Source organism: Formica exsecta, unplaced genomic scaffold (genome assembly GCF_003651465.1).
Source record: "Formica exsecta isolate Colony F162 unplaced genomic scaffold, ASM365146v1 scaffold120, whole genome shotgun sequence".
NCBI lineage: Eukaryota > Metazoa > Arthropoda > Insecta > Hymenoptera > Formicidae > Formica > Formica exsecta.
The window spans coordinates 2,303,278-2,315,900 of NW_021848537.1; the positions used below are offsets into that span (position 1 = coordinate 2,303,278).

The 12,623-nt window shown below is 38.2% G+C and overlaps 1 protein-coding gene across 6 annotated transcripts in view; it reads right to left on the reverse strand.

Annotated features, from left to right (window-relative positions):
* LOC115244136 (inactive rhomboid protein 1) overlaps nucleotides 1–12,623 on the reverse strand; it is an 87,811-nt gene that overhangs the window by 63,596 nt on the left and 11,592 nt on the right. For 3 of the 6 annotated variants that reach the window (XR_003885325.1, XR_003885328.1, XM_029821574.1), the window contains exons 1-2: nucleotides 9,440–12,452; nucleotides 2,711–2,902 (exon numbers count right to left, since the gene is read on the reverse strand). The gene's annotated coding sequence lies outside the window, so the exon portion shown is untranslated. Of the gene's footprint in view, nucleotides 1–2,710; nucleotides 2,903–6,695; nucleotides 6,761–9,439; nucleotides 12,453–12,623 lie in introns of those variants that run through there. The other 3 variants (XM_029821544.1, XM_029821565.1, XM_029821557.1) reach the window with 3 other exon arrangements.

Below are 12,623 nucleotides of genomic sequence, written 5' to 3' on the forward strand. Positions count from 1 at the left end.
CTTCCGATTCTACCCTATCCTCGCCCCTATCTTTCTCACTTCACGGAAAAACTAGTCGAGCATCCCCGCTTGCACATCCTCGACCTTATCCTCTCGAGACTCCTCAAGTTGTCTCGAATCCTTATCGCAGATAACTGCGATAAGGATTCGACTGCGTCGTTTGCTGCTCCTCGTCGGCCAATTATTTTCACTAATTAACGAGAAATGCTGACGATTATACGGCTTTAATTCCGAAAAGACGCTACTATCTTTTCAAAAATATATTTTCTCAATCCTTCATATAGGATCGCATCGAGAGAATTGATGATAAAACTTGTAAAACTTTATCTCCAAAAGTTTGATATTTTTTGAAAATAAGAGATATTCCTCTTTCTAAAACAAAAAAATATTTTTTTATTCTTTCGCTTGAGAGAATTTTTATATACACTTTAAAACCTTCTTAATAAAAAAAATATTATGTTATTGCGAAAGATGCGATAAAGGTATTACCGACATGATTTTTAAAGTAAGACGATATTCGTGTCGCTAACCCATCTATGAGGCTGGTTGAGAAGATAAGCAGTTATCTCGGCGGTAGAAATTGCTTTTGGTTTTATCACGCAGTTGCGATTGATATAGATTGATCATCCTGACCCTCTCGTGGGGTAGATAAATCATTCTCGGGGAAGATAGGGTTGAACGATGAGCGTGACTGGTCGCCGAGAAATCTCCAAATGCGCCGCGCTCCGAACAACTTCCGTTATTTTCAGTTCGCACTTACAGACAAGCGTAATTTTAGTTTTGATTCCATTTTATTTAGAACATTATTCTATATTCTCTCCGCTTGTGGTCCTTTTAATTCGAATCTTTTTCTAATTATTATTTTAATTATTCTAATGTATATTTTTATTATTATTCCATTTTTATATTAACTTTATCAATTTTTAGCAAATTTATTATTTCTTAATAATTTCATCTATTCTATTTATGAGTCTACACATACATGTACAATGTGTGTAACATTATCATCATACATAAGCGTAAGAACGTTCGAAAACAATGTAATCACTTTCTGAATGCACTTTGCAAAGTGAATCGTAAAGCACGATCTGATCTCCCAGCTACGATGTGATCCCCCGGTAGGGTTTCAACTCTCGTGATCCTCTGTTCGAGAACAGGCGCCTTTGTGAACGTCAACATACTTTGACAAGTTCGAAAAGTCGCCGATGTACACCGGCCGATCTACTTCCGTAACTTTGCCGTATCCTCGTCCCCGGAGTACTTTTGGAGGGAGCGAAACAAAAAAACCGGTTTGACCGCTTTAAATCACCGAAGAGGATCGAAAAGTTTTCCCAAACACGCGCCATCGCATTTAACGATACACGACGTTGAGATAAAAACACTTGGCACGATAACATGCTCGACAAGACTTTCGAAAGAACAGCTGATCTTTAATACTTCGATACATTTCGCGTAATTTTCGAAATAATATTTATTAGATTAATGTTAATTATATAAACAATTTATTTATTTTAATTATTATTTATTTATTATTATTTTAATTAATATTTATTTATTTATTTATATGTATATTATATATATTTATATTATTTGAAAAAATTGGCAATTTTTTCAAATGATTTAAAATTATACATACAAATTTAAAGAAGTATGTGTGCGTTTGCGTATGCTTACATTGTATATTGTTTCAGATTTTTATTAAAAAATTTAAGAATATAAAATATAAAATCCGTAGCATTATATATATGTCGAAAAGAAAAAAAGATATAGAAATACAGATGAAGGGAGAGATCGATTGGTGAAATTCTCTTGTATTTTACGAGTAAATAATCTTTCGAGAAATTTTACCAGCAAATGACTGATTTGCGAGATATATGAAATCGATTTTCAATCATCTAGCATGGTTGTTTAAGGAACACGTTTCTAAACTCCCCTTCTATCGCCCCCTCCGGATAGGGATGCGACGATGCTTCTGACAAATGGCTCTGTTTACAATGCGTCTAACCGAGCGATCGGGCACCCTCGGTTAGAAACGTATAATAGAATACCGTCTCACGTGTCGAGATAAGCCCCTTTGCCCCTCTCCTCTCTCTCTCCAAGCCTTCGATAACTTCCAGACCGTTTCCACTCCTTCCGCGATTCCTAGCGCAAACATCCGCTCGAAAGGGATGATCGATCCGCCTCCACGTGAGACGTCAACCTGCACGTGCAGGCCAAAGTTATAATTCGCACCCTTTATCCAACAATAGGTCATTCTCTTTCCTATCACTAACGGAAATTGTCATGAATAGCGCAAGAGACATTTACATACAAGATATCCCGAAACTAACAGATGTAATTATATGTTTCAGCATATATTATTTAATGATTTTAACAGAGAAGGATCCAAATTAGAGCATCTCCAAAATTCATTTAAAAATTCACATTTTCGTTAATTTTAAAATATAATTTAAAAATAAATACGAAAATGTCACGTAGAAATTTCTTTAAGCTAATAAAAAATATAAAACAATTTTAAAAAGACGCGATAAAAATATGCAAGGATGTACCTCATTTTCACGCAATTATATTTCCAACTATGTAATAAAACTTCCAATTATATAATAAAAGATTAAAATCGAAAAACCACGGATTCTAATACCGTTAGATCGAATTTCGAGATACGATGTAGTACTTAAATAGGTATCGATTACAAGAGATGTATACGAACCTGTTCTGTTGTTCGTCGACAGTGACGGACGGGAGGGTTGCTGGTCTTCGACAAGGGGGTTGCTCGCCCTCGGGTCGTGCTCACCGGTCCTCGAACCGCTCGAGAGCGGCTAGCCGATCCTCCTTTGATCCCTTCGCTAGTCCCGGAACGAGCCCTATGCCCGACTCGCCCGTACTACGCATGCCAGAGATTCTGCAACAACCAGAAGGCATCCTCGTCATTCCGATGTCCGCTTTGCACGCGTATCTTAATATTTAATGTACAGAGCGTTTAAGGGGCAATAGATTTTTCTTCGTCGAAATATCAATTATTTTTCAATACTCGGTGCAAAAATCGAAGAGCAAAATTCGCAAATTAAATTTCAAACATGAGCAAATAGATAACAGAACGATTTTTGATACTTTTAAAAATACATATGAATAATAATATCATAGTGTAATAAATAATCAGTGTGAATAATAGTATCAATTAGAGAATTCTTACTTTTATTTAATATTCTAATCATTTCTTTCCAGAAAAAACTATTTTTTATAAAAGCTCCTCTATTATCCTACATTATACCCTGCTAGAAATTTGTTTTGATATTTAGAGAATTTAGTTCAAAGCATTAAATAAATGTATTTGTCTTTCAAGTTTCTCTTGTTCTCATTTCTCTTTTCTCCTTGCTGGGCGCATCCTATACGTCTCTAAGAACTCGAGGAAGCGTAAGGGTAAAGGAGAGGTCGGGGTTAAGAATTTCACTAAATGACGTAACTTTTATCGGCGAACATCGCGACTTTGCAAACTGTGCTGTTGCGAGAAGCCGACGCCGACGATAAGGACGACGATGAGAACGACGAGGACGACGGGGATGGCGCTTTTCGTCTTGATGACGAGAAGGTACGATGCCGGAGGTACGAAGTCGTTTAAAGTTAGACGAGACTTTGACGGCCGCGCACCTCCTCCTTCAAATTGACCCGGAGATAGTGGTGGATGGTAAAAAAAATGAAAAAATATGGTAACCATAAAGTATTCCGGGAAAAAAAAAAGACGGGAAATGAAGATGTAACTCCGCGGAAACAAATATTCCTAAAATCCAGCGTTTGATTAAAACAGGAAACTTTTTCGTTTTTTCAAAAAAAAAGTTTTAAAAATTTCAATTTTAAGTTCAGTATAAACAAATGTGGAAAATTTTTTAAACTTTTTGTTTTTCGTTCAAAACATTAAAAAACGTGATGAAAGATAAAATATAGAGAGAGAATACATATTTTATAAACATAAAATGTTGAATCGCAGAATCGGAGAATAAATTGTACGATAAGTGTAAGTCTATATAATAACAAAGTAAAAAGACTTACAATTACATAAAATATTTTTCCCGTACAAATAGTACAAAAATATTTCGATTTGCTTAGAAAGAAATATATTTTACAAAAATAGTGAAATAAAAGTAACTTCGTAACAATTTCATGATAACGTTATAGAAATAATGTAAAAAAATACAAAAATATTGTGTACTCGTTTCCATAAAAAATTTTAGGCAAATATGTAAATATAATAAACTGGTAAAAGGTAAAACTTTTCAATAATGTCTGAATATTCGAAAATGTTCAAAAATAAAAACAGACCGAATATGTGCAGGAAGTCCGGTTCATTCTGCATTTTAAGTAAAAGAATAAATGTAAAAGAGAATTTATAATAAATATACTTTGAAGAAATTAATCCAAAAAATTATAAAGAATAATTATCTTTTATGCTTTATATTCTTATTATAATAAATTACAAAATTAATAATGTTTTATACACGCGCGCAAATACAATAACAAAAAATTTATATATTTCGTGCACGAATTACATTTCAAAATTATACCAATACCTCTTATCTGTCAGTCTAAAAAGGGAATTGATGGCATACGAAGAAATTCGTTTCTACTTCAACTTTGCTCATCGTAAGGAAACATGACGCGCGATTTCTCGTTTCTGACACAGTCCAATATGGTCACGGTGCACGAAAGTTTTAGAATTTTAAACGAAAATACACCTCGCTACATGCTCGCAGCATTACAGAAACAACTGAGAAGACAAAACGGACTTCGGAAGACGGCGATGGCCAAAGTGTCGGGATCTGCCCCAAAAAGAAGAACGACTAACTTCCCTGTGAGGGACTACGGTATGTCGACTACGAATCCGCGAATCAAACTTTTTAATGGAAAAGCCGACTCGCCGGAATTATTTTTCGGGAACAGAGACGTCCTGGGCTTTCCCATCCACTTTGCTCGCCCTTCCGGCCGACAAGAACGGGAGGTGATTTACATCGGGGGTAGTTGTCGTACCCCCTCTTCTCCCTCGTCCCTCACCGGCACCGGGAATATTACCCCTGCAGGATGCGCCCGTGAATCATTATGAAATATCTTCGGATAGCTTGGGAAACTCGCGACCTCAATGCCATTAGCGGCGGGGAATTTAGAGAAATTTGGAAGAAGGAGTGAAAAAACCGGAACAATTTTTAAGAATCCTTTCCCCTTTCCGTACCGCGTGTCGCGCTATCCGACTCTGATTATCGATAAAATGCTGTTTCTTGTCTAGCCACTTTAGAAGTCACATATCTGATTAAAATCCTTTTTTTAATAAATGTCACATTATCTTTTTAAAAAGTGAATAAACTACTTCGCTGCTCTGGCTATCTCTGCTAAAAATTAATCGCAAAGTTTATTATTCTTTATATTTGATCAAGCTCTAAACAAATTTCTTTATTACTTTAATTTCTTTTTATTTTTAACAATAACTAATATAAAATGCATTTTCTCTCTTGTGAAGATATACAATATTTGTGTGTCCTTTTATGTTGCTATATATCCTGGTAAAATTATTATACACAAATACACTCGGGAGCGAGAGAATCAGAAGATTATTATTAATACTTCTTAAAAGAATAAGCAATGCACGGTTCTTATTCTTTTAATATAACATCACAGTGATAAAATGATAATATAACTAATCATTAATACTATATTAATTTCTTATAAACATCTTTGATTATCAAAAGAAATTAATAGCACGAAAGGGAAGGAGAAATGCAATAGATTGCAATGTAGAGTTGGAGGACTCTTTTCGCCGACGTTTTAATTTAAGGACGAAAAGGAGCAGAACAACAAGAGGGGGGAGCAAAATGGATCGGGCATTTGAGAAATATAGGCATTCGCGCTGATATGTGTATGTGTGTGTATGTATGCATTATGGGCCTGTGTGGGTGCACGTGAACTTAGATGACGCGTGCGTGTGTATCGAAGTGTATATATCGATTTCGCGAAAAGGGGTCACCGCCGCACTACTTTACAGCATACTAAATCAATTCTTCCGTGCGCATCGGCCGTTGTTATACTTTCTTAAAGTTGCGAACATGATGCCGCGGAAAAGCGCAATCGCGAGTCATTGAACGCGTTTGTCCCCTCTGCCACCCCCTTCTGCCCGTCCTCAATTAATTCGCGCATTTTGATTATCCACATGTCTACCCTTCCAATTTTTTATACTTCAGAAATATTACCCCTTACCCCTCCTTTCATATTGCTATTTATTTTTCAATTCATCGGTAAAAAAAAAAAAATATATATATATATATATATATTTTTTTAAAAGCCGATGTTTTTTACTTATTTTTCATAATAATCTTAGTTATAATGAATTTAAAAGCCTAAGCTTAATAATATTTGTATTGTGATTTAGATATCTGGGCGATTTGCCCGATGATCGTAAAAATATCCCATCTATTTACTCTGTACACATGTCGGTCGTTATTTACCTTTCAAGATGTCTTTGCCTTCAATAATCTTTATTTGCATTTGCATATTTTATCATGCAAAAAAAGATATTTGCTTTAAATTTAGTTTAAATATCTTGACGTTATCTTAAAAATACAATGCTAAATCTATACTTTTTTTATATGCTTTTTTGCGAAAGAGAATCAAGACTCTCACTTACATTGAAATTCTGCAAATGGAATACTAACTTTATGGAGGTGGTAGATCAGCCGCGATAAAAGCACGTTCTGTTTGTGACTGTCGCGAAACTTTCCGGATTTCGGCTGAGCAGCGAAAAATTTCCCCGGATCCCAGAAGAGGATGCTCAAAATTTATGCCCCCTTCCCCCTTCCTCTGCCTCTGCCTCTCGCGCCAAGCGCCGGCGATTAATTTCAAGCTCTCGCTTTTCAGGAACGCATTTCGGATGCGCCTCTCTAATGGCGCCACAAATCACCACCGTAATGATCCCGATGCTAAAAGAAGCACGATCATCGCCACTTCCGTCTCTTTTCTCCCATCTCTCTCCTCCCCCGTTTACAGTTCGATCGGAGAATCATCCCATCAGTTATCGATTTCAATTGAAATATTGTCTATACAGAGTCCATCTAAAAAAAAAAAGATTTAAATTGTAATATCAAATTCTTTAGCCAACCTAGTCAATTTTTTCTTTAGGAAAAATTTCGGAAACAAATTTATTGTAATTTTTAAATATTCTATCTTAGATATATCTCGGTAAATAAACTTGAAATTAAAATATTTAAAAAATGATACCTTCTTAAATTTATATAAAAATTTAATTATTTATAATAATCAGAGCATTTTATGTTTTTCATTTTATTTTTATCGCTCATAGCTAAAAAAATTATCTATTTGCAGGATATATTGCACAGATTTATTAAAAAGATTGTATCACGTAATTATTATTACTCTTTATTCTCTTTATATGCGTGTATTATAAACAATATTAAATTTATCTTAAATTTTATATACGGTTAATCTCTTCTATTAAGTCTAATTAATCTTTTTTGATGCATCGACGCTTTTAGGAATAATAAAGATAGTTAATGGTATCGTTTCGCGCACGATTTAACATACACACATATAAATTTGCCTTTAATATCATATTTATATGCTCCCCATATGCTAATTATTATTAAGTAGACCGGGAAGTCTATTGATTAATTACTTATAATTAATAAAATAAATATCGAGGAGCACAAACACACATATACACACACACACACACACACACACAGATAATAATGAGACTCCGGTGGGAATTATGCGATAATTAGTTCCACTATATGAGATCGCTATTTTGGAGGAAGTATTATTCGCTCATTATAAACCTTAACACAGTTTATCCTGTTATGTTTAATTTCTGCTTTTATTGCAAATTACACCAGTTTACATTTTCTTCCGTCTAATTAAGTTCCTTTTACATTTGCGTCGAGTGGTGTTTATTCTATCCATATTACCTAGAAAAAAATATATAATAAAAAAAACAGAAAATGTCTAAAAATTTTGTTTTCTGGTATTTTCTTAAAATTGAAGTGGCAAAATTGCCAAATACATGGGCATTTTTTAAAAAAAGGATTCTCTCCTCTGAAATCGACCCTTTGTGGATTTCCTCCGAAAGACGATTTCTTTCTCCGTCACGCTTATCCATCAGTGAGGGGGCAGGGGAAGAGGAAGAACGCAGAAACGGGTGCGATGACGTGTGCATCGCGGGCGGTTTTCATTTTGCGAACTGAATATGATTTGCCGTACGAACGAGCATGTAGGTTAGCGCTTTCCCGAGGCTTTATATACCAGTGCATGGGGGTGAGAGATGGGACTGCAGGTTGTGCCACCGTTCCTGACCCTCCTTCGACCATGCTCTTTCGCTCCCGCCACGCTACCCTCATCCCTTCCTGACATCTTCCCGAGGGAAATGCTAAAACTTAAGTTGCTGTTTATTTCGTAACACAGTACTGCCGTTCTCGCACTTTTTGGTGCAAAATTCGTGACTACTTTAGTTATTATTTCCGATGCCTTAAAGTTGCGTTAAATGAGGTGTGTATCGTTAAGAGACTAATGTAGCAGAATTACATTAATTTGTCATTAGATTTAATTTATATTCTATATATTAAATGTTAGCATTTCTTTATTTGAGCGAATTTAAAGCAATTTTTTTTAAATATTCAAAATATATAAATTATTTCTTTGCAAAATATTGATGACATGTGTGATATCTTTAAAAAAAAGGGATATCAAATTATAAGTTGTCAAAATTTATTATTACTCTTTTAGGCAAATAAACTGTCGCAAAAAATAATGATTTTATACCCGTAATACGACAAATGTGGCTTGCAAAGATAATCACGTGCAACGTTCTTATAAAAATCTTTGTGAGAATCTTTTAAAAATTTTGCAAATAATGTCAACGTTACAATAAATTTCATGTTATTAAAATCAAACAATCTTATTATCGATACAAAATTACTATTTTATATCGTTCTCTTCATCGATATTAATAACTAAATTTTTAGATCCTTGTTTCTGCAATCGCAGACAAGAGACCCAATTTTTTATTATACTTATTGTATTAATTTTATTGGCAAAATCTTGCTTATTGTTAGATAATTTCATCGCATTATTTTTTTTTGTCAACCTTGCAGAATAATTTATTATGCAAACCGAAAATTCTCGACATTAAATATTTTATTAATCAAACGAATCAATTTTCGCGTAATATAATTGAGTTATAATTTAAAATGTAATTAATATAAAAAGACATATATTTTATGATTAATTCATTTCTATTATTATTCTTACACGAATACGATACTTTATCGACACCTATAAAATAAAGTCCTTTCTAAAATAATGCAATTTATGTTCCGCATTCTTTTGATCGGATCAATCCTCGCACTTATTTTGATAATACAAAATGGCGTGACGAAATACTCACGTCTCGCTAAACGGAGAGACCTGGCCTTTCAACGCGTAATCCTTCGAAGTGAGGAAAATCGGCAAAACACTTTCCGTAGCACTAGCAATTGATCTCACACAAACTCGTACGAAACATCTAAAACTACTTATCGGTCCATTGCCGAAATCACTCGATCTCCATCGTTCCTGGCGTACCCGACGCCTATTCAGTCTAATTCTCGGCCATGTCCTTGAAAAAACGTTACATTTGGCGACTTTCTCGGGCGCTACTCGTCGGATTCATCCACCTTCCATGAAGAACCACCATCGCTTGCCGCTCCGTGAATCCCATAGATCCTTCAGCGATCATCCCGCTCCACGAATCCTTTAATTCTCGTGAGATTCCTCTTCTCGAAAATAGACAGTATTCCTCTTTCACATCTAGAATCGTGGAGAAGGATCTACAATTTTCGTCATCACGAATTCACGCACCGCAATTCTTCTCGACAGAGAGGATATTTCTTAAGCAAGGATAATATGTGATGTTTCTCGATAGATAAACGAGTCTTCGTGAGGAACAAGAATCAGCGGTTCTCTGCGGCGAGCAGAGGACAGTTTTCAAGCAAAGGGAAACATTTTCGGCGGCACAAAAAAACTCAATTTTTTTTTTTTTAATACCAGGTTGTCTTTTCCTTGAGGAGATAAGAATTTCTCGCGATGCTGAATTTTCTAGGCTACGCAAAATGGAGTTTTCCAAAGCGATTCTCGAGCGAGTGCTATTTTGTCAAAAATAAATCTCTCATCTTTGGTGGAAGAGCCGCGATTTTTCCCAGCGAAACTAATTCTGACGCCTTCGTCGAAGATATTGGCTCGTCATGCTTTTCAACAAACGGAGAACACAGATCTACATCTTGCTTTTTTGCAGAATATTTTCATCAATAACAGCGCACGATTCTTCTTTCCCGAAGACTCCTGCAGTTTTTCTTAACATGCGAACCGTCATTTTACTTTCGGTAATTGATCATTCAATATCAGATGTAAAACGTTACTTCTGTACGAAATCCTCCTTAATAAAAAACAATCGCAAAATATTTCTTCAAGTATCACTTATTTCCCCGCTCCATCTAAGCATCCATGCCGCACCACCCTCAATGAAATCAACGCTTTTCTATTTTTATTTCCCAACGTTTCTCTTCTCCTTCGATGTACAAATCTAGCCTTTCCTATTCTTCAACGATTCCATTTAACGATTCACCACAAATGAACCGAGATCAATTATTGTCCATCAACCCTCGACGTACTCAGTCTTAAATGTCTATGTAACATTTCTCCGCTATTAACGTAGAGATCTGCCTCTCTGCCCGCATGACATCCTCCCCGATAAGTACCGCCGAAGCACAATTTACTCTTCATCAACTAATGGATCCGCGCATTTCCTCTTCCCGCATGATGTGATATCCCTCAAAAACTACACCGATCCACCCGTATTAATCCACGCACTGCTTTACTGCTTTACTGCCTAGAACCTGGACACATTTCACCTCCCTCAATAATACAGATCCACGCCGCTTCTCTCACCGCACAGAATTCCGCGACAAATCCATCCGAGCACACAATCTCTTCTATCTCGACGGATTAAATCCACGCCTCTCCACTCTACGCGATTCTTCTTGTCAAATATTAATCACTCGGCACACAACTTTTCTTCTCTTTCTCTTTCTCTCTCTCTCTCTCGAGATCCAAATCCACGTCTTTCCTGTGTGTCTGCACAAAGTTCCTTCACTAAATAGCCATATCACGTACAAAAGCTTTTCTCGCCAAAGACAGAGCACGCTTTTTCAGCCCCGTCACACGAATCTAAGGGCCTCCGGGCGACAAGCAGAGGAGGAATTCGAGCGGAAGAGACGCGGTAACCCAGTTTCCAGCGGGAGAGCCGCTCCTCCCGGCATGCAGCGCATAAAAATGGCTCCAGTCCCAAAGCGTCGGGGATGTCGCGACGTCCTAGAACGTCCCAGGGTTTTTCCCGACGAAGCGCCGAAACGTTGCCTGCTTCAGCTGATTCCTAAACAAGCGACACAGATTCTTCTCCGGAAATCACTCGCTCTACTTGATCACCGGAAAGCTCACCGTTGCAATAGCGTAATGGAGAGGAAGGGGAAGGAAGAGAGAGATAGATAGAGAAAGAGAGAGAAAAAGAGAAGGAAGAGAGATTACTCCGAAAGTCGGACGTCGTCTCCGACGAGTCGCGCGGACGTCTCGACGCTTCCGCGAGAGAATAACCTCCGCGCAGAGCCAAAATGGTGGACGGCACTCCCGAGAGCAGATTGACGTCTCACTCCGCCTGATTCGGCGCCGTTTGATCCCGTTCGGCGAACGTCAGACTTCCGGCGATCTTTCTCGTCGACCCGCACGAGTTTTCCCGTAAGATACCGCACCGCGTCGCGTAGGGAGACCTCCGTAGGGAGATCCTCGGTCCACCCTAGACGATGTACAGCCTTTCGAAATGGACTTTCCGCACCGCTTCCGCCCCGCGCGATCCCACTCGGACGCGCGCGCGCGCTTGGCAAGCGCGCGGTTGCACTTCCACGGCGACGCTCAGCGTCGAGCGCGTTCCACCTGTCCGTCGTCGGTCGCCCTCAGCGTCGTGGATGGACCCGTGGGGCAGGATAGCGTCGGCAGGATCCTCGCCGAAAGCATTCCAGGGAGGGTGGACCGCACACGCCGCGCCATCTGACGATCTCGCGGCAAATCCAACCCCTTGTCATGGCCGCCGGACCAACCCCCCCGAGTCAATAATAGGGCCAGCGAACGCGGATTCCGCGGCCGCAGCGCCTACGCGACGTCACGGATAACGGCGTCATCCTCCGGAGGATACGCAGGCCCGGACATCGCGACTCGCGCTCTGCTTAAAAGGCGTCAGACACCTCGAAGCCTTTTCCCTCGCCTCTGTCTCCGTGCGCGCCCCCGTTTCTCTCTTTTCCCTTTTTTTTTTCTCGCACGCGATCACAACGCCGGGGCCAGCCTCTCCGAGGTGTTCGGGCGACTGCGCGAGTCGCACTGAATGCACCCCCGCATGGGAACCAAGAGGGTGCGAGCGGTGACCAGGAATGTGACTAGAAATTTCGTTGTCCGAGAGAAATGCTCTGATGACAACACGCGTCTTTCTTTCCGCATTTTTTGATTTAACCCTTTTAAGAAAGTTCCGATACCGTTCGTAGGACATC